The 21192-nt window shown below is 35.9% G+C and overlaps 1 protein-coding gene, 1 long non-coding RNA gene and 1 pseudogene across 2 annotated transcripts in view; 1 reads left to right on the top strand and 2 right to left on the bottom strand.

Annotated features, from left to right (window-relative positions):
* The window catches only part of LOC132727136 (eukaryotic translation initiation factor 3 subunit C-like), a 29578-nt pseudogene extending 13211 nt beyond the window's left edge, over positions 1–16367 (top strand).
* Positions 1–21192, bottom strand: part of LOC132727112 (E3 ubiquitin-protein ligase TRIM71-like) — a 39520-nt gene that overhangs the window by 8747 nt on the left and 9581 nt on the right. The window lies entirely within an intron of this gene.
* LOC132727144 (uncharacterized) overlaps positions 1–21192 on the bottom strand; it is a 66295-nt gene that overhangs the window by 38252 nt on the left and 6851 nt on the right. The window lies entirely within an intron of this gene.

Below are 21192 nucleotides of genomic sequence, written 5' to 3'. Positions count from 1 at the left end.
ATTTGCGCTACAACTTTGTAATTATTGATGAACAAAATTTAAAAAAAACATGTAAGTGTATTTATATCTATGTTTTTCAAGTATTTGTTGACAAATAAATCAGGGGTAAACATGTTTGTTCATTGCGTGGCTAAATAGATTTGATTAAAAAAAATTATTGATAAAATAATGCATGAATAAAAAAAAATATTTTACATGTAATTATCAAAGTAATTTGCATTTATACTCTAAGGTATGAGGCCGATGTAAAAGGTCAGTTGTCCCATACGTTACAGTTTTAATCACATGATGTGAAAATATAAGACCATTGATTACAGTTGAAAAAATTTGCTTGTGTTTCATAATATGATTGTTTGTTTATTCAATTTCTTGTGTAGGTATGTAGGTATGGGATTTGTTCCAAAACAAGGATGAAGTACGGGACATGATTGTATGTAAGATACAGGAGGAGAGTTTAAGGACGTACTTGTTCACGTACAGCAGTGTATACGATACCTCAGTCTCGTCACCCTGGCTGAAATGTTTGAACTAGACGTTTATAAAGTGCACTCCATCATTAGTAAAATGATCATCAATGAAGAATTAATGGTGAGTAGTTTTGTGTGTAACAGTATGTATGTCCCATTTTCTTACCTCCCGGTAAAAGATTTAAGCCACTTGTGGCTGAGGAGTTTCCTGTAAAGATCCTGTAACAAAAAATATGATTTATCAATTTTGTAAGTTCCAAAAAGCATTATTTATAAAGAAACTAAATTTAACATTTCATGTAAATAGTTGGAGGTAATAAAAGTTTCATTTGCTATATAAAGTCAAAGTCAAAATTTTCAATAAGAAATGAATGCATATATTTTAATGATTACATATAATATGTACAAATATTTGCAGTACATATTTTGAATATTATTCGATGTTTGAAAATTGTTTTATAAGCATAATTACATACATATTTATGATTTCACTTGAGTGTGGTATACAACCTCAATTACAACATAGGGTGGAGGCATAAGAACTGCAGCCACGGTGAATCTCTGCACATTTGTAATTTCGCTTTTCATGGATGATCGTGATGTTTATATAGTTTTATAAACACAGCTACTGTAATTTTATGAAGAAATCTAAGAGAAAGCCTGTTTTTCAGTGACTAGTTAACTGTATATCCTGGTTTAATATTCCAGGATTTTAAGACTTTAGGTTTTGTATGTTAAGTGCATAATGATTTAAATAAAGTTGCTGATGCAAAATCATTATTATTCATGGAGGTTTAATTTTTCGTTGTTTTAAGCGCAATCAAATTTTGTTTCGTGTGCTGTATGATTATAACACTATTAGTGCATTCTGTTGTTGCCGAAACAGATAATTTGTGAATTTATAAGAACCCATGAAAATGTCATGCTTTACAAAACCAAGAAATTTAGTGACCAATAAATTAATTGAATTGACAGTATTTGTATGAAAATGACAAGTTACTACCATTCATAATTATAAAAAAACTGTATAATGCATATATAATTACTTATTTCAGGCATCTCTGGATGAGCCGACTCAAACAGTGATCATGCACCGGACCGAACCGACACGTCTACAAGCACTTGCTCTACAACTGTCAGAGAAGGTTGGAACACTCGTGGAAAACAATGAAAGAATACTGGAAATAAAACAAGGGAACTTTTTCTTTAATAAAAATCCTAGTAAGTAAACATTGTAAATTTAGTGTTTTTCAGAAGTGGATAAATACTACTACTATTAGCTTGGATTCGATTTCTATTAGCTAACACGGAAATTCTTTTTTCTTTAAATTCTTAGTCACTTTAGCTTTAATTTATTATAACAGCTGATTCAATGTATGTTGGGGGGAGCAATTTTTAGCAAAAAATGAAAATAGAGATCTGTAATGCCTTTAAGAGGGGAGGTGGGACCGTATACTTTGTAGGGAGCAGGGTTTTCATTATTAACAGATTGGCTATCCATATCGTAGGTTGAAAATTTAATTTTGTTGATATCGGTTATATTTTCCATACAAAAAACTGATTTACTTTCTGGGTTTTCATAATTAACAGATTGACGATCCATATCATCGGTTGAAATGCTGATAAAATCAGTTGTATTTCAGTCTTGATTTAAATATACTCCTCAACTCTTGGCCAAATTGGTTGTTTTCGTAGGCGTGTCTGTTGGCTCAGATAAAAATGAAAACCCTGAGTGTAGTATTCATTTATTAAGAAACAAACTTCACATAAAATTCATTTATCAATAAACCAACTTCACATAAAATTCATTTATTAAGAAACAAACTTCACATATAATAGGATCAGCTGTGGTAGGGTAGACTAGCACCTTATTTGTTCATTATCTTTCCATATTTATAACATCTTCAATGTTATTTGCATTTACAATAACAATCTTTTTTGTGAGGGCAATTTTCATTAGAAATCTTACACAATAGATGGTTGGTTGATTAGGATTCTTGAGTTGGAATATTTTTAATTTGATTATTTTTTGTGCTCTATACATGTATATAGCAGCAACACCTTCAGCATGACTAACACTGTGATGGTGAGACTTTAAAACTAATACTCATCTCTTTAATATAATTATCGATTGTTTTATTTACCAGTGAAAGGGCTAATAAAATTGTGGTGACTGGAGAAGGTGATAGTTTGCTTAATATCGACAGAATGTTTCGTTATGAAAGCTCTTTCTTCTGAACCTGTAGAGTGTTTAATTTCAGGTCACGTGACTTTCAGGGGCGGCACAATCAAATTGTCCGCATTGCTCAAGTTTACCCAGAGCCTGTACGGACATGTGGGAAATTTTTTGAGAATTCACTTTTAATAACTTACGGACATGTTAAGAAATGATTCCGATAAAAACGAACAATTAAATTAAAACCTGATTTTGCCAGCCCTGACTTTAAATTACTTAACAGTCTTCTCTGCGGGTTCAAATCCAGACTTTGAATTTTTTGTCAGGAAGCTATCCAGCCAGCTCATGGAAGCTCAGGGGTTCTCATTGGTTGCTGGCTCGTGCTGGAATTGTAAAGGAGCACCTTATGTGTTCCTTGATCCTTTAATGAAGCTGGAAAGTGGCTTTGTGACCTTTAAAGTAATGGATAAGTTCAAACTAAGCTGTAACCTCTCTTTGAGTAAACGTTGCATTAAATGACTCGCCTCAAATTAAAGTGTAAAAAAGTGGCGTTTTTTTATCATGGCAAACTTATAAGACATTTTACTGAAAAATGGAGCATTTTATAAGAAGCATTCTGTCTTTGTTAATTATTTTTTACCTTATTTTCTAAATTTTTGAAAAATTATTTTTAAGGTTCTTGGTTAAAGTTTTTTGTTAATACCAATACTCATGGAGAAAAACTTGTATTCTATGGATGCTTGTTTATAACAGTTGTTGTATTGACTTCAACCTGTTTACTGCATTGTTTACAATTGTTATGTCATTGAATGTTTTTGTTACTGTTATAAAATGTTGCCCAGGTTGGTCTGACCCCGTGTTTATGATTTGGGTTACGGGTGTAATTTTAATGAAATATAAACAAGTGAATGTTTGAAAATTTCATGGTTTCCAGTGGTGAAAAAGTCTCCTCCCTATACATGTATTTTCTGATGCATTAATGTAATGGTGGTAGTTATATGAGGAAATGAAATGTATCTAAAAAAACGAAATGTTTATTTTAAAAAATGAATTTAAAATTTATTTTATGACTCCTTAAGGGAGAAAACAAAGTTACTGTCTGACTACCATCCGAGCTTTTTCTTATGACCAAATTGCATTAAAAACTTGATTCTTGATTCACAGCAATGTTATTTTATCATTTGATTCCAGACAACAATAAAGTTGTCTCGACAATGAAAGGTTTTATAGTTGTAAAATGTTAAAAAGTATGCCATACTTTGATTTATAGAAATACATAACTATTCTAAGTTCACATGATATTTTAGAGAGAGTTAGTTGTGGATTTAGTGTTTCAACATGCACCTTAATGAATCTTGATATATTGTACTCTGTGCTGATGTAAAATTAAAAACAAAGGTCAATATAACAGTTACAAGATTATATTATCTAAATAAGTGGGCAATTTGCCCTGTCAGACTACTTGAATGTTAAGGTTGTGTGTGTACTACTAACACTTGAAAGATATAATCTAGTTAGTTTACAGGTCTGCATTTCATATAAAATGGTATAAAATGTGTATCTTAAGTTCTAGGATATATAACCAACTTCAGGACTAATTTACGATCCCTCCAATAAATGTTTATACCTTCAGCCAAAGACTGCAAGACTACAATTAAAGTCTTTTTCTAGAGAGAAAAGTTAAGAAATAGCAGTGTGTTATTGCTCTTTTGTATTGCAATTCAATAGTTAAGAGAGTCATACTAAAGTAAGAGTCATAAGTCAAGACATTTTCTTTGAAACAGAAAATTATCTCAGTTTTGATCTTAAGACTGATTTTCAGACTAATGACTTTCTATGAAATGTAGCCTTAGATTATTAGATTGGTAAATGTATGGGCAGTAAGGCGTAAGCAAATTATTTGATGTGCAGTTCTCCCTGCATTACTAAAGGGATTTCAAAATAACTGTCACAGAGTGAATTTCATAGTCACTTGTATTAAGATTACCAATAATCATATTACTTTTACATATTACTAATCATATTGCTTATATTGTTACAGATCAACAGAACCGAGAGCAAACTGGTGGCGGCTATCAACAGAACCAACAAAATTGGAATAAATATAAGAATCAAAACCAGACTGGCAGTAAGTGTACACATTTGTTCAAGGTTATTGGGGGGTCAATTAGATATTAGTAATGCTTATAAGAGGCCAAATTTTGGATGTAGTAAGTCTGGAATGACCCTGACTGTATTACCTTAAACGTTTCCATGGATACTTGCTTTATAAATGATATCACTTCGCAGTTGTTGGAACACTACTTTGGAAAGGCATTCAGATTCATGGCTTTGTGTCATTATATACATTGCTTTTTTTGATTAACTAGCTACAGTGTATTTCCTATTTATGTGTTAAAGTATATAGTGTACAGTACATTCTCTGTAAAGCAACACCCTTTGCTAGGCAAACATTTTTGTTGTGACTGAAAAGTGTTTGCTGTAGAAAACTAAAATTCTTTGCAAAGTGTTATTTCGGGAAAGATCAATAATATAGGGTTAACGCACGTTTTTCCGTGTTATAACGTCTGCAGAGTCCCGAGGAACGGTTGGTGCCCAAGCCCGGTAGGGCGAGGGCTCCAACAGTTCTGAGGGACTCTGCAGACTTTATAACACGAAATAAACGTGCGTTGACGCTATTATAGCATAAAATTTTAAAGCAGATTCGTGATGTATAGTTAATACAAAACACAATTACATTAAAATCTTGTGTTTGGACGGTATTTATCCAATTCTACATGTTTTACGTATGCGTTTTATTTTTCCGGGGCCAACAACTTTTGAATTTTGAATTTTGATTGATTTAACATCGCTTGACATTTGAGATTTATTATCTCAAGAAAAAACAACGTTACATTACTCTACCCTCTACCCAAGACAAAACATGACCCACAGAAATTCTTAGAATGATTTTAGATTGACGGTTGAAAAAAAAATCAGTGACATATAGAACTGTCGCGATTGATTATAAAGGGATTGACAATACAAACAATCGACTTACCTTCCACGTCTGGATCGTAGCCAAGCTAGGAATTGCCTAATTCTTCTGGTTATATTTAATACACAAATATGGCGCCCAACTGTCAGCCTAACACACTAGTTCCGGTTGGTCCGGAACCTTCCGTTAACTTCCGTCAACTCCCGTAACCAGTACCATACGGTACTACACTCCTCCCCGTCCTATTCTTTAGGAGGGGTCTGTGGCTCCAGGAAGTTAACCAAGCACTGACGCCTCTCTAGTCCAAGGGCAGACTAGAGCTTCCCGGTTCATACCGGTACTGGTACTTGACCATGATGCCAGAGGGCTGGACAACATGGCCTACTTGACTGAACCGTACCGATTTCAGCCAAGCCTCAAACCCAGACACTCAATGGCTGTCAGACACTTTAGGAAAGCTAAGGAGTTGGGACTCCTCTGCTGACAAGCTGAACATGGCTTTCAGATTGTCTTCCTGGTGTCTTTCCAGCATGGATATCAATGACAGTAGACAGCGCCACTGAACAAAACTGTCACAGCATTACCTTTTACCCTTGGGGTGAGATCTTTGGGCAAGGGTACCCTAAGAATCTCACAGAACTCCTTCGCTGCTTTCCTGTGATTACTGGTGCAAGTTTCCTGAGAAACCGGAACACCAGCACACTCCAGGTAAGTTACCAGGTCAAACAAAGTGCTATTAGACCCCAATAACCACCTGATCACCAGCTTCAAAGCACCAATCCTTCTGTTCGTAATGCTTTCACATGTCAAACCCATTTGGAATATGCCAGGGAGGCGGGCCTCCATAGCATGTCTCTGGGTAAGATCCTCAAAACATCCCGGCACTGGGCACCGAGATCCTTGCTGGCCACAGGGAATATCCTCTAAAATCTGTGCCAGCAACGGAACATCTACATTATCAGGAATGGCCCTGATATCAGATGTTCGGTCTCTAACGCAACCTATACTTACCTTCTCTTCCCCTCCACTGAAGATTTGGCCTTCAGAGAGGGACTGTTGACCATGCTCACCGACCTTATTGGCAAGGACCGGCTGGCCATCTGCATCTGATTGGTTTTCATGAAAATCAATCCCGTAGATGACAGAAACCCTGGTACCCTGCTGGCCACCTAAACCGGAATCCGAAGACTCCACTGGTTTGGTTACCAACGGTACCACCTCATCTACATCTGTGAAGAACTTGACCCAATTGGTATGGGCCTTTTTACAATCTTCACATCCACCACAAGGCAACTGATCCAGCCGCGCACCAGCAATTCCACCTCGGCATGTCCCACTTTGCAGTGGTATTTTTGACATTGCGTCAGCATTGGAATGCTCGCGACTCACACGATGTCTCAACACCATGTTAAACTGGGACAGCTCTTCCAGCCATCTCCCCAGTTGCCCTTGTGGCTCCCTGAAATTCATCAACCACCTCAGACTTGAATGGTCAGTCCTGACCACAAATGGTCTTCCTAGCAAGTAGTGTCGGAACTGTTTGGTGAACCGAACTACTGCTAGCAGCTCTTTCCTGGTCATGCAATAACCCTGTTGCTCCTTGGTAAGAGCACAGCTACCAAATGCAACAACTTTCTCTTGGCCCTCTTGCACCTGCAAGAGCTCTGCTCCAATCGAATCATTGGAAGCGACCGTTTCCAAGATAAATTCGTCCTGTTGATTTGGCAACGCTAACACCGGAGGTTGCGTCAACAAGCACTTCAAAGTCCTGAATGACTCTGCTTGTTCTTCGCCCCAGACAAAGTTGGCTTTGCCTGTGACGGCGTACAATGGGGCTGCTACCCTAGAGAAGTCATTAACAAACACTCTATGATAGTTTACCAACCCCATAAACCTCTCTACCTGCTTGGCACTGTTTGGAACAGGCCAATCCTTCACCACTGCTATGTCATGCTCTGTCATAGCAATGCTGTCTTTGCCGACTTTACGGCCTAAAAACTCTACTTCTTGTTGGAAGAAGATACATTCCTTCGGCTTAAGCTTTAGCTTATGCCTCCGAAATCTCGAAAGAGCCTCCCGCAAGTTTGAGAGATGGTCCTCAAAATTGCGTCCAAGCACGATGATATCATCGAGAAATGCCAGGACTGTCTTCCATGTCAAACCTCTCAGGACTAAGTCCATTGCTCTGGCAAATGTGGCTGGGGCACCACACAAACCAAAGCCTTCTCTGATGTTCAACTGGAAGAATGCGGAGTTGGCATCCAATTTTGAAAACCAAACACTGCCAGCAAATGTGTCCATGCAATCATCGACTAAAGGCAAAGGATACACGTCTTTGACTGTAACCTTATTCAACTTCCTATAGTCTATGCAATAACGCACAGAGCCGTCATGTTTTCTAATCAAAACTGGAGCAGATGCCCATTTGGATGTGGCATCTTGTACACCCCCAGCCTTCAGCATTTCCTGAGGCTGGGCCTCTTCTTCCCCTGCAAAGCATGCAGGCTTTTGCCTCATACCTTGCTTCACAGGCTTCGCCTCCCCGGTATCTGTATCACGTTCCTCATCAGTGAAGTCACCAAGGTCAAGTTCACCCTTGATGAAGACATCTTGGAACTCAATCAGCAATTGCGCTAATTGAATCCGTTGACCTTCATCAAGGCTGCCACAAGAGGTGTCATAGACCTCCTGCAGGTGTGGTGGTATTGGACCAACCGCACCTGATGTTTCAAACACTTTGCTGGGCAAAGATGTTTCAACATCACACTCATTCCTGACAACTTCACTGATGGCAAATGCCCTCCCTATCTCTGTTCCCCTCCTGACAAGGCGGTAGCTATCTGATGGATTAACAAGACACAACACAGGGGTGTTAGTGCCTTCATGTAACACTCGGGGAGCCAGAAATTTCTTCTGGTTCACTGGTTCCACGATATAGCTATGCAGGGGAGAGTGTAACCTGCATTGGACTCTCGCCACAGAGTGTGGAGGTATAACCTGTCTCTTAGACACCGTGACTTTGGATACCACGGGACTATCGGATGAATGAACATCTAGGGAGATGCGCATACCATCAAAGTAGAGCTCTGCTTTGCTCATATCTAGCACAGATTTGCCAGGATCACGAAGCAAATCAAAGCCCAACAGCATTTGTTGCTCAATGGGGGCAACAAACATGTTGACCTGGTACCACTGGTGACCAACCTTCAACTTAACCGGACCGGCTACAAAGGCTGCCATAGACAATTCCCTGCCAGCAGTTTGCAGCTTGACATCCCTTATCTTGGGGGGCTTGTGCTTCAGGGAATTGTAGACCTTATCAGAAATGATGGTCACCTGGGCAGCAGTATCTACCACTGCTGTTACTTGGACATCCCCTACTTGGACCCCCATGGTAAACTGGGAAGAGGAATTGACCTGACAGACAACAACAGGGTCTGGTTCGACTCCCCCCGTGCTTACTTGGCTGAAATTGGCAGCCAACCGGGATTTTTTAATTTTGCAGGTCTTGTCTGCAGACAGGGACGGGAAACGACCTACTTTTTCACCGTCCCTGTTTAACGACTTATGGTTGTCGTTAAGCTTAGAGCAATTTCTTTTGAAATGCCCTATTTCGCCACAATTGTAGCATCCGGTTGATCTGCGGGGTTGGGACAATTCTGACAAAAAGGTTTTTGTCAGTCTTTGCTCCAGGTCATTTAAGGCTTCGCTTAAATCATCAGTTGACATATCCTCTGCCTGCTGCTCCCGTGATGGCTGGGAGGCAACAGCAAAAACCTTTTCCGGTTTTTTCCGGTCACCATACATGGCTGCGTACATCTGCTGGTACTGGCGTACCATTTGTATGGCTGCATGCACAGACTTGGGTTGCTGCATGCATACATGGAGACCGGCCTCTTTGTCAACCATACCCTGACAGAATCTGTTCACTGTTTGGACAGTGACAAACTCCTCTGGCAGCTTCTTAAAAGCTCTATAACCTAGAGTGAGACCTCGGTCAGCCCACTCATCTAGGGACTCGGTTGTCTCTTGTGCTGCATTCTGAAAACTTACCTGTGCAGCAGCTGGCAACTCATGTTGGCCAAATCGGGCAGCCAACTTGCTAACCAGCCTCTTGTATGTAAGCTGACCTTCTTGTTCACAGACAAGCGCATAATACTCGAGCGCTTTACCATCTAAACAGCAGACAAGGCAGCTAACTTGTTCTTCATCAGTCCACTCGCCTTGTTGGACATAGCGAGTGAACTTTAAAAAGAACGGTTCCCAAGTACTCTTACCATCATATGATAAGTGTTTGGGAAAGGCAGATATCCAGTTACTAACCCTAGAATGCCTATGGGCAGATGGTGCCCTGGCAAACATAGAGTCATCACTGCAATCACTATCCACTGCCTGGTCAAAACGTATGGTACGTTTAGGGGTGGTATAGTCTGGAAGTGGTAAGGTAGGGGGGTGTGTGGATTTTGAATTTTTGGCAGTAAAATCAGTCATCAACTTCAGATTTTTATGTGGAAAAACCTTGTCATCTGTTGCAAGGGTGCAAACAGATGACCGTTGTTGCTGCTTGTGAGCGGCCAGAACATTGGTTGCCGCTTTCACCACCTTCACCATTTCCAACCAATCATGTGCACTTGGCTGAATATCTTCCTCCTCATCCTCGTCTGTGTCTACCTCCAAGCTAGATTGGCCTAGCTTGTCAGTATTCTCAGCTGGCAGAGACATATTCTGTCTAAAGTCTATCATAGCAAGTATCTCAGGGGAGAACTTGCGACGACAGACGGCCTCTAAAATCTCCCTGGTTATAATACCAGAGCTCTCCCTCACTGCAATGAGCGCCTTGGCTAGGCTTGCACTCACATTAGGTATTGCCTGTAGCCTTTCCTCAGATGCAAAGTTAATGGCAACCAAGGGTGGTTGCACAACCTCTGCTTCCTGAGAAAATATCTCGAACTTTCCCTTTATATTGATATTCTCCATAACAACGAAAGATACCGAGAAATATTCAAGTTAAAATGTGTTTTAACTAAATAAATCTCAATATCTATCTTCTCCCCCTTTATATGGCAAAAGGGCTAAATGGAGTTTATCAAAATATAACAGTTACTGTACCAGTGGCAGCAGAACGAAAAGGAAATCCGAAAAATAAACAAATTCCAAAGAATTTGGTCCTTCCAGGCCACGTCTAACCTAAGCGGAATTTGATGGCAAATTCCCGCTTAACTACGATTATTTACGTAGAAATTCTGGTTTAAATCGTTCAAGCAGATTGGCCCACTATGAACAAAACCAAGAATTCAGGTAGACTCCGTTCTATGAGTGCAGAATTTGAGGGCAAATTCGTACACAATCGGTAAAAAAAAGACCTTTGGTAGCGTCTATCTTTCGGAACGGAATTCGTAAAAATTACCGCTGCCACCAATATAGAACTGTCGCGATTGATTATAAAGGGATTGACAATACAAACAATCGACTTACCTTCCACGTCTGGATCGTAGCCAAGCTAGGAATTGCCTAATTCTTCTGGTTATATTTAATACACAAATATGGCGCCCAACTGTCAGCCTAACACACTAGTTCCGGTTGGTCCGGAACCTTCCGTTAACTTCCGTCAACTCCCGTAACCAGTACCATACGGTACTACAGACATCAGAATCGTTTTTTTTTCAAGCAAACAAGTTTATAAAAAAAACCAGGCACTAAGCATTATTCTCTCAAAGAAATATAAAGAGCATTTATCAACATTAACATAAATAAAACAACATATTCGTATATTCATTTTGTGTTATCTAGTTTTGTGTGTTAAACTGAAATTTGTTTACATTGACATCTGTCCGTTTCTTAAAAAGGGCGACAACCAAGATTAGCAGCAAGGTATATACGCCGTATTTCCGGCATTATTACTCGAATGCTGCTCGTCGTTATGCGATTGAGGCCCTCGAATCAATAATTTCAATATTACAAGAGCGCATGACTCTTTGGCAAACAGGCCAAATTATCAATTGTTTGTTTGTTTACTGGGCCTTGTATGTTTTGCGCATAGGTGAAACTGGGCTATAACAAGAGCGCGTGACTATGTTAACACATGGTTTTGGTCCCGTTATAACATGGGCAAAATAGGGTAAAATAGCCGATTTTATGCTATAATGTTGTTATATACAGGTGATTGCTTTACCAAAGGTTGTTTTTTGTGGAGGTTGTACATGTATATTATATGACCAAAAAAAACAACAACACTTATTGTTATGAATAGTGCTATTTAGATGTTGGTTTAGAAAATTTTGAGTCTGACAATGCTTAGTTGTTAACAAAAGTATATGTAAAGCGATAATATAAAAGTTGATAAGATAAAAGTGAACATTCAGCTAGCTTATGGACCTTCACTGGTATTACACAGATGCTTGTTCGTGCCTGAAATAGTGCACAGAAGGGCGCCTGAGGTCTTCCTCCACCAGTAAAGCTGGAAAGTCGCCATATGACCTTTACTGTGTTGGTGAGACGTAAAACCCAACCAAAAAACACCTTTGTTTCAAGTTAATTGCAGGAAACTTTAAAGTCAATCTGTAAATTATTTCCATTGGTAAATCTAGAAATTGTTGTCAAAATCTGTCCAATCCCATGCCTTGTTTGACAAGAAGAATGTAATTTTATGTTTGACTATAAATATTTTAGATTGTAAATACATATGTCTTCTATTAATAGAATAATTTGTAAATGGCTATTAGAATTGAACAGTGTTGAGGCATGATACTATAATTTTGCTCAAGTTTGATTGAATGTTGGTTTTATATTCTAACATAGATTATAAAAACATACATTACTCATGCATGTATTTTGCTAGCAACTAAGTGTCGATGTTTCTCATTTTCAATGGAATGGGTCGGAATGAAATCTTGGATTTGTTTTCAAATTTTCATTTTGTCTTAAATTGGAATATGCATTTGTCTTTTCTTAAGTCTTTTTTGTCATAAATTTGAAATGATTTGATTGTTTTTAAAACTTTACAAACAAATGTGTAATTTTTCAATTTTAGAAAATCGAGATTACAATCATCAGCAACAAGGATGGAGTAGGTGTTATTAAATTATATTTTTAACCTACCCCATTATGGAACTATTATAATTATTTGATGTCGTAGTTATTTCCCATCTGTTGTTTTGTAAAAACAGTTATAAGATAGTGATTGTCATGGTCAAAGTAATTGTGGTAAAAATGAAAGTGATAAGATTATTTGGACAGCTGGCCCAACAAGTCAGAGTTTTCCTTATATAGCAGGGGCTGTTTAAGGGCAGCTTCCCCAAAGAATAAATTTTTTAAAATCATTTAGGTTTTTCTTCCCCTGTTGCAAATATACTGTATAATTTTCCTCCTAAAATTAAGGGCAGGGTTGCTTCCCCAATCTGTTTAAAAGTTCTGCATAGCCGTCTGAATATTTAGTAATGTATTTGCTCTGCTTTGATTTTAGAGCAGTTCATTTCAGTTTTAAAGGACTTCAGTATCCCCCATATACATAAATTGAGCTACGAACCGTGTAAAGCTTGGTCAGACTGCACATTTTCGCTAGCCTCTCTCTCTTTTTATGGCAAAGTGTTATCATTATCAGTTCCAGCAAGTTACGGTCATTAATATTGCGTTATTTATAAAATTTAGTTGTAGTTTATAATTTAGAATTGTTTAGAATAAAGGAGCACTTGTTCAGTAACTACATTTTTTACGGGTGTGTCTAAAATACAAAATAAGTTCTAGAGTGAATATGTACATGCATGAATAAAATATAGATGTTGCATGAATTATTTCAGTATTTGTTCAGTCCGTATTTAATAATTAAAATCCATGTTCTGAAGAAACTGGTTCCAAAAATTAAAATAATGTAACAATTTCTTTAGAAATGCTGTTTTAGAAGTGTTGTTTTATTAGATTGGTTTTAGTTTTGTAGTTTGCAAAAACATAGTTTAAATCAGTTACTGCAAAATCATTTATTATTTTTGTGGGAAATTAATTTTGGTTGTTTTCGTGGATAAGTCAATAAACGAATTGAAGATCCAACGAAACAAAGAAATTTCATTTCATCTGCTGTAAGATTTCTTTGCATCTCATTATATTTTACCTTTCGATAAATTAAAACAGTCCACGAATTTAAGAACCCACGAAAATGTTCTTTGTGACAAAACCACGAAATTAAGTGAATTCAGAATAAAATTTTATAATTTGAGTGGGAATACTTCGAGACAGGGACTTTGTTGGTTTAAACAAATGCTTATTAGATTTAGAATAGGTACATAAGTTAGCTAAAGAAATATAGTTGAATTTTATCAGTACCCTCAACTACATAAGTTGTCCCATTAGGAATGTTAAATGTTTCAAAGTTTAAGTGATCATACCTTTAGATTAAATTGTTGTTAATAGGGGGTGGGGGTGTAGTTGATTAACATGTTAAAACTTTGGCTGGAAAATATATTGTTCTGGCTGAAAAATGTATTATTCCATGTGCCTCTGACAACTGTACATAATGTTGGTTGATTTAAGTTTAAAATATTCTATTATTTAAAACATGACTGTTCCATTTTCCACGTTTATCTTAGAAATGGTTAGATTCTTATAAATGTTGAACATTTCAAACTTTTTAAGGACTAAAAAAATTATTTTTTACAAGAAAATTTAAAGAATTATTATGAAACTATTACTGAAATGTTGTATTGCATGCATATGTGACCCCACCATTAACGATTTATACCTTTTTATTTTCATTTTACTAATAACTTGTTATTAACAATACACTAAATTATTGGTTATTGGTACATGTAGTACAAAATAATATCATAGTTAGTTATAATCCGGTGTTAGATTTTTAAAGAAATATCTGTGGTCGACATTAGGCAGAAAAGAATTTTAGTTTTTTTAATGATATGGGGAAGTTATAGCTTGTGAAAAAAGAAAGTGTTTTGATAAGTCTGTTTTGTAAATTACAATTTGCATGCTATGTTTTTCTGGTATCCTGAATTTAGGGTTTGCTTTTTCTAATTCATCCAACAAAACTATTTTGTCTCAGAATATTTTAAATTTTAGCAGATTGGAAAATTCAAATGTTCATCCATCAATATTTTGTTTTGTTTGCATCATGCAGATGTGTTAGAATGGAAAAAGATCTTAATTTATTGAATGTGTTGTGGTAAAATATTGCATACTTTTAATATGTCTAAGGAAGGTTTTTTCCACAATTATAGATGGGAATTTGCCATATATCATTTCAACAGTGTTTGTTCCGCTTGGAACATAACGAAAATGTTTACAAACACGAAAATATAAATATACATGTATGTATTTTTTATTCTTTCAGATAGAAGACCTCAAAGAAATCAACAACAACAAAGAGCGTACTAATCTACAACTAACATACATCGCTACCCCTATAGTACAACTGCGAGTTGTTGACAGTATTACTGTTTACAGTTTGTGACATCATATCCGAGCTACAGTGCTTCATTGGGAATATCAAATAATAAAGTCTTATATACATAGTGAAATATATAACGAAATATTGGCCTTTTGTTAGATTTTGAAATAGTCGAATATTTGATTGGATTAACATTTTTCCGACGTTTTTTCTTTTTGTGCGCTTATTTTGAAAACTGATATTTGTAGCAGACGAAATGTTTTCTGAGATAACTAGATGTATGTGTTTAAAAACGAATGAATTTGAGTTTTGGAGTATTTATTTAGTACGAAGCCAAATAAATTATGGTAATGTATTGATAATTGGATGCAGTTTACAGACGAAAATTGCTAGATTGAGCCAGTCTTGTAGTTTTTGTTTAAAATTGTTGTTTCAGTGTTCATTTTTTTTCTTGTGTTTAATAAATTTCATCATGACTAATCGTGTACCTGAAAGTTTATATAAATTTTCATCCAATATTTTAGATTGTTTCCAATGGGATTTTCTGTTATATTCTTGACATTGGGGGCAGACTGTTTCTTTTCCTACATACTGAGATTTTATATAGATTTTGGTATATTGAAATACTTCTTAAAGCATCTAGCCTTGATTTAGGTATGTTAAAATACTTTTTTAAGTAGCTAGTCTGGAGTAAGGTATATGTCTATACTTCTTAATGCAGGTAGCCATTTTAGGTATATCAACATCTTAAGGCAGCTAGCCCTGATGTAAGTGTGTTAAAATTCTTTTTAAAGCTGAAGCCACTATTTAGGTGTATTAAAATACTTTTTAAAGCAGCTAGCCTTGATTTAGGCGTATTGAAATACTTCTTAAAGCAGCTAGTCTTGATTTAGGTGTATTGAAATACTTCTTAAAGCAGCTAGTCTTGATTTAGGTGTATTGAAATACTTCTTAAAGCAGCTAGTCTCCAGATATGTGGTTTAATATTTAGTGAAACTTTTAAAAAATGTAAACTGTACAAATAAAGAAATTTAAACATTGCTGTAGGCACTTACTATTCACAAAAAAATCTTGTTACTTCTCAAAACGTACAGGAATAAGTTAAACCTTTTTAGTAACAGGTAAGAAAAAAACCCAAATAATATGCATGAACCATTAAAAATGTCATTTATAATGTGAATATTTATGTTTTCTAAATATAAAACTATAAATGATTAAATATATTTTCCTCAAGTTTGCTCATCTGAAGATGTGTCCCTTTAAAGCTTCTGCCTAGATAAAATTCATGTTAAGTTTATTTCAAGGTGAAATTTTGGGTTATGTAAGAAGGAAACAGCCTGCCCTGGTCTCTTTTTCGTTTAGCTGATTTGAAATTCATGGTATTTATGATATTTTTTTTGGGGTTTTTAAAATTTTGGGGAATTTATGAAATTTAAATTAAAAAAATAACAAAACAAAATTTTTTCGTTTGTTTTTTTAAATTTTTAAATATTTTTTGAAATGAAGGGAAAAATCAAAAGGATATTTTCCCCAAATGAGGGGGGGTATTTTAAGGTTATTTTTGGAAGGAAAAAAAACCCCTCAAATCTCAGTTTAAATGTTCCCCCGGAAACATTAACGATGTTTACATTTCCCCGCTACTGTGTTCGGGTTTTCTCGATGTTAGGGGCTGTTTGGGTTTTAAATTTAAATTTGTTAAAAGGGCATTTGAAAAAAGCCTAAACGAAAAAAAACCCTTTTTTGGGTTTCCCTAGTACAGTCCGAGTTTCGCATATTTCATAGCACTTAACCCCTACCCATCCAGGTCATGGTCTTGCAATGGTGAATTTGTTTTTCCCAGCCTTTACGTAAATTGATATTTTCTTAGTTCAAATTAATTGTATAAATACCGTCAGATGTTGAATTAAATCCTGGCCCTAAGTCAGCTGATAACTCCCATTATCCTTGTGGAAGCTGTAAGAAAGAAGTCACTTGGGATCAAAATGGGATACTCTGTGACTCATGTAATATATGGTTCCATGCAAACTGCCAAGGTATAGGGAACTCCACATATGACTGCCTATTAGATTCCAGATTTGTGTGGCACTGCACCAATTGTGGAGATATAAATTATTCTACCTCTCTGTCTGAATCCCTAAATTCATTGTATGAAAATACTAGATTCTCCCCTCTCAATTCCATCATGAGTGAAGATAGTGATATCTCCTCCCCCATAGATCACACATTAGTTCAAGCAGCCCAGGCCCCAACCTTGTTTTTCCCCTAACCCCCAAAAAATAAGCCATCCTCCAAAGGAAAAAAAAAATTTAAAGAAGGGTAAAGGTTTGCGTCTTAAACTTTAATTTTGGGGCTCTATTAAAAAAATAAAATACCGATTTCAACAGGTAATACCCCAAGTAAAACCTGACTTTAAAGGGCTGTTAAAAAGGGGCAAAACCTGAAATATCAACTGGCTAAAATTTTTTCCTGACTTTTTAAAATTTGCGGGTATATAGGGATGATAGAGAAGGGAAAAGGGGGGGAAAACCCTCTTTGCTATATGAAACCCCATCCAAAGGGCCGGGGAAAACCCCCTAAATTGAAATCAAAATAAAATTTCATTTTGGGGCCCAAATGCCCCAAAAGGTTTTAAGGACTTTATTTTCTTTTTTTTCCAAATAAAATTTTTTTTTAAAGGGGGGGAAAAGGAATGAGGAAAAACCCCTAAAAAAGGGGAAACCCTTTTTTTTTCCAAATAAAAAATTCCAAAAAGGGAAAACCCCCTGGGTGCCTTGGGGCCCTTCCCCAAAAAACCCTTCCCTGTTAAAAAAACCCCTACAGAAAGGTTTAAATTTCGAAACCTTTATAAACTTTTTCCTTAAAAAAACCCAAATTTAATTGGAAACTAAGAAAAATGGTAATTCAAAAACCCAAGGGTCAACGTGCCCCCCTGCCCCAACAAACCTTTTCCCTTAACAAAAGTTTTAAAAAACCAACAAAAAAAAAAATAAAAACCTTACCCCTTAAATTAAGGCTTTTTATCATAATTTCATGAAACCCAAAATTAAAAGGGGGCGCCCCTTCAAAAAAGAGGAAAAATTCCCAATTTGTTATTTATAAAGGAAAATTTAAAAAAAACGGAAAGTAAATCTTCCAAGGTTTTTCTTTTAAGCCCAAAAACTTCCAAAAAGTGTTTTTTTTCCTTTTAAAAAATTTTTTCCCCAAATTTTTTTTTAAAATTTTAAAATTAAACGTAAATGCCCTTTTGTGGATCTCCTTTTTTTTTTTTTTTTTTTTTTTTTTTTTTTTTTTTTTTTTTTTTTTTTTTTTTTTTTTTTTTTTTTTTTTTCCAAGTTTTTTTTTTTTTTTTTTTTTTTTTTTTTTTATTTTTTTTTTTTTTTTTTTTTTTTTTTTTTTTTTTTTTTTTTTTTTTTTTTTTTTTTTTTTTTTTTTTTTTTTTTTTTTAGAAAAATTTGGGGGGGGAAAGCGGGGGAAGGAATTAAAAAAAAAGGTCGGGTCCCAAAAGGGATTTGGGGAAAAAGTTTCAACAGGTTCTTTTGGGGGGTTTTCGCAAAAAAAAAAGGAAAAGGGCATACTGGGCAAAATGGGGGGTTTTTTTTAAGAAACGTTTCTCCAAAATTTTGGGGGTAAAAAAAACAATTGTGGGGGGGGGTTAAAGGGAAGCTTTTGGTGGGCAGGGCTAAAAATTCAAAAGGGAAACTAAACGGGATCCGTGCTAAAGCAGATACCCTTAAAATCCCATTTTGGGGCCCTGTTTCTTCCCCCCCAAGCCCCCTTATTTTCCCCAGGCTTGAAAACAAAAGACTTTTTCCAAACACCCCCCTCTATGCCAAATATCAAATTTGGAAAAAGATGGTGTGAAAAAATTTTTAAAAGCCCAAAAACCCAAAAATAAAGCTTCTGGTCCTGCCCAAATATCCCCCTGGGTTTTTTAAAAAAGAGCTCCTAAAGAGGTTCCCATACTGACCCACTTTCCAGATTTTTTAAAAACGGGGTATGCCCCAGAAACGGAAAGCATGCAAAAATTCCCTTTTATTTTTTAAAAAAGGGCCCCAAAAATGAAAAAAACCCAAAGAAATTTAAATGACCAATTTTCCCTACAATGAAATTTTCCCAAAATTGAGGGAAAGAAATTTAGTGCCCCAATATTATGCCCTTTTATAAATAAACACAAACCCTTTACCCCCAAATCACAGGGCTTCGGGTAAAAGGGAAATTTGTGAGTCCCAGCTAGAAAGGAGGAAAATGAATCTTAAAAGGGCCCAAAAACTGATGTAAAAGTCAGGGTTTTCGTAAGGCTTTTGAAAAGGTGGACAATAAAAAACTTGTGAAAAATAGAAAAAAATTGGGTTTAAGTTATGGGGTTTTAAAATTTGGATCCACCCTTTTTAAATCACCCTCCGCAAGTTGTATTTGAAGGTAAAAAATTAGGAATTCAAAACCATTTCTCCCCAGGTCCCCCAAGGCTCGGTTTTGGTTTCCCTGTCTTTTCCTTTCTACATAAATGACCCTTCCCAGATAGTATAAAGGTAAAGGTTAACTCTTTGCAGATGATACTGTGCTCTACATAACCCATAGATCTAAACAAGATGCCCAAAACCCCAAGAGACCTACTGTTTTAAAGTAAAATGGAAAAAAGACGGTCCATGGAATTCAACCTGACAAATGTGGAAAGTTCTCAAGGGGATAACAAGAAAAAGAAACCCGTAAATATTTCCTTATACCCCATAACAATCCAATTATCAACTCAAAAGAAGCGAAAAATCTTAGGAGCTATTCAAACTATTAGTCAAGAAGTTTCATGGACCAAACTAATAAAACAACATAACATCTAAAGCAAAATAACTCCCATATCAGATTCATTAAAGAAATGTTAAAACTCCAAATAAAAAGATAAAAAAAAATGCATAAAGACCTATGTTAGACCTCAGGTTTTGGATATTGCTCCACAGTTTGGCATCCTTGGCAGAAATACCTACTTTATAAGATAGGTAGTAAGAAAGATGCAGCTTGCTAGATAGTTTTTAATGATTCCTGATTTATAACAGTTTAGTGGTCTAAAAATGATAAATGATCTTAATTTGGCCTCGCTTGAACGCGGTCGAACTAGGTGCATAACCCTGACTTGTAATAAAATCCAAAAAAATTGTTTTTGGGTTGACCACCAACCTTTAACTCCAAACAGAAAAATCTGAAACTACGCTGATGACCCTAACTCGAGGAACATAATCAACAAAATTCTTTCTTTCCTAGGAGCATAAGTTTTGGGAAAAACCCTTCCCTAAACTGTTCGTCCATGCCCCAGTTTAACCCTCTCTTTACTGCAGCTTTGGGAACCCATTCTATATATGTTCTAAAACTGCACGACTCTATGTTTTTTAAATTAATGTTTGTTAGAACTTTTATTCCTTTTAACTTTTTAATTTGCATATAAATAAATTCTTTTATTAACAGTTCCCTGACAACGCGCCTGCTAGTCATAATCAGAATTGATTGTTAAGCAGTATGATGTAGATGTAGATGTAGAACACAAAGGGAGATAATTTAAGTTATGAATTTTAAATTATACTACGAGAAAATTACAATAAAGGCAAACCTTAAATATATTTAAATATGTACGGTTAGCATATTTATTTTGCAAGTATTTTAATGAATTTTGAGCTATGGTCCGTGAAAAATGCAACAATAGCAGACCGAATGACAAAATAGCTATATATACCATCGAAATTATTCTAGATGAAAGTTACCAGTACATTCTATACTACTATAGAATACAACAGAACAAATACATCAATAATTTCTAGCAGTATCTAGATAATTATAAACGTTACACATCATTGATTATAAATACAAATCCTTTAACAATGTAACCACAATGAAATGAAAACCCAATAACTATTTATCAATAACGTTAATTATCTCAATCCCCTATTCAAATAATAACAAAAGGAGATAATCCCGATCATTCACGACATTAACCACCGGGTTTCCCATTTTGCTGATGGGCTGTTGCCTTTACGGGTTGAGACATCATCATTGCAACCAACATTTAACCCTGCCTACCTAATCTTAAGAGGCAACTAAATGGGTTTGAATTATTGGAGTCTGTGCATCTCTTAGCTCCAGCAGGTGGGGATATATTTAATTCTGGCCTTCTTATTCTCAAATCTCTGGATTTTCA

The sequence above is a fragment of the Ruditapes philippinarum genome, unplaced genomic scaffold (genome assembly GCF_026571515.1).
Source record: "Ruditapes philippinarum isolate M1 unplaced genomic scaffold, ASM2657151v2 ctg2177_1_1_1_1, whole genome shotgun sequence".
Lineage (NCBI taxonomy): Eukaryota > Metazoa > Mollusca > Bivalvia > Venerida > Veneridae > Ruditapes > Ruditapes philippinarum.
This window is presented reverse-complemented; position numbering and strand designations above follow the sequence as displayed.